At 50.9% G+C, this 2,090-nt stretch overlaps 1 non-coding gene across 1 annotated transcript; it reads left to right on the top strand.

The window, feature by feature from the left end:
- The first annotated feature begins 962 nt into the window (after positions 1-962).
- On the top strand, positions 963-1,035 carry TRNAT-UGU. The gene has a single exon. It is a non-coding gene; the product is annotated as a tRNA-Thr (tRNA).
- Positions 1,036-2,090: the final 1,055 nt, after the last annotated feature.

Below are 2,090 nucleotides of genomic sequence, written 5' to 3'. Positions count from 1 at the left end.
ACCTTCTCCCCAAGCACCTCCCCGATTTCTCCTGGCTTACAGAATGAACATAGATGTCAGTCATTCCGCATTTACTGAGCACCTACTGTGTGCTACGCACAAAACTCTTAGGGCTCAAAGAGCTGACACTCTTAACAGGGAGAAACAAAAACAAGAACAATAAAGCACATTAATAGGAAAGAAGGTTCGCATAGTATGAGGTAAAAGGGACCGGATAAGGACTATGGTGCAGTTTCAAATAGAGGGTCAGGAAAGGTTTTGTTGAGCAAGTGAACGTGAGCAGACAGTGGTAGGAGGTAAGGGAAAGAGGCCCGCAGACCACTGGGCAGCATGACCTTCATTCCGTCCTTCCTGCGGGAACGGGTCATGCTGTGACCATAACTTCATTCCCTCGATAAACAGTTCTTTAGCAAAAAAGAATGAGGCATAGTTTCATGATCCCAGTCATTAAAGAGCAGGGACAGAGCTTTACTTATCCACCCTATCTCCAAAGTCTAGAGCAATGCGAGTATTCAAAAAATACTGTTAAATCAATTAACTCATCCATAATCGATAGCTTATTTAATGTATGAGAAGCAGGGACACTCCCCCATAACTTCCCAGTAAGTACTAAACTTGATACAATGTGTCATATAAACAATGGCTCGGAGGCTTTTTTCACGTGTCAAAGAACCACTCAGAATACGATCAGAACATGATTTCAGTTTTGCATTTTCCCTTGCAGCCCCATCTGTACGCATAACTTATGCAGGTATGATTTAGTGCTTTGTAATCATAAACATAGGAGTTTGACATAAGGGGGCCTTTTTTAATGCTTGTCATATTGTAGGCATTTTTCTCTAACATTTCATAGTCTTTCCGATTATCACTGATAATGGATGCATGAGGTCAGTTTTCAAACTGCCAGCTAAAGCAATATTGCTTCCAATGTCCCTGAACTAAAGCAAACCAGGTAATGGGACGGCTCCATAGCTCAGTGGTTAGAGCACTGGTCTTGTAAACCAGGGGTCGCGAGTTCGATCCTCGCTGGGGCCTCTTGTTCTGGTTTTGTTTTTGTTTTTTAATCTTTCCCTTCACGGAATAGAAATTCCAAAATGAAAAAGCGATTTCTGGAAACGTTACTTCTGGCAGGAGTAAAAATTACTCCTCCTGAAATGCAAATGATGGGCGTCCTTCTAGTGAGTTAGAGATGACCCGGAAGAGAAAATCCTGGACCGACGCAAAGAGCAGGAAAAAGAAGAAAAGCCGTCCTCGGCGACCCCAGGGCTACGGGACGTGTGACGCGGTCCTCGACAAAGGAGACGCAGGGCGCGTTTTCAACGCACCGCAAGTCGAGCCCCAGCCCGGCATTAGGAGAAGCTCGGGGGCGTCGGCGGCGGGTTCCCCGGGCGGCGGGCGGGGCGGGCCTGGGGCGCTGCCGGGGGGCGGGGCCGGCGCTGCGCCTGCAGTGACGCGGCGCGGCCGGCGGGCGGCGCTGCCGCGCCGGCTCCCACTCGCCTCCCGAGGCCGGCGAGCGCGCGTCCCGCCGCCCGCCCTGCCTGGCCCCCGAGCGCTGCCAGCGTGGCCCGGGCGGAAGCCGCGTGGTGGCCGCCACGTGGCAGCCGCGCCCCCGCGCCCAGCCCCGCTCGTGGGGCCTGCCCCTGCAGAGGGAGGAGGAGCGGCTCCCGAAAGTAAACAGCCCCGGGCTGCTGGAAGGCCAGAGTGTGCAGCCGCTCTCCTTTCTCCGTGGTTCCCTGAATTCCAGAACGCCCCGGGACTGCCGCCACCGGAGTCTTTTCAGAATAGGCAGATTTTCCCCACCCTGGATTTCTTTTCCCATATTTCAGGGCCAGGGGCTGATAACGGACTATCTGCCAAGTAGCCGCTAGCCTCCGCGGCCACTGAGGGTCTGAAATGGGCTAATCAGGGTTGGGCTGTTTGCAAGTTACAATACACATCGGATCTAGAGAATATAGTACCAAACAAAAAGAGAACGTAAACTCTCCCCCATTAGTAATTTTTAATTGACCACGTGCTGAAATAGTAGCTATATTGGATTAAATAAAATATGTAATTACATTAATCTTACCTATTTTTTTAATGTGGCTACT

The sequence above is a fragment of the Zalophus californianus genome, chromosome 10 (assembly GCF_009762305.2).
Source record: "Zalophus californianus isolate mZalCal1 chromosome 10, mZalCal1.pri.v2, whole genome shotgun sequence".
Lineage (NCBI taxonomy): Eukaryota > Metazoa > Chordata > Mammalia > Carnivora > Otariidae > Zalophus > Zalophus californianus.
The sequence above is the reverse complement of the archived record's forward strand: the minus strand, read 5'-3'. Positions and strand labels throughout refer to the sequence as shown.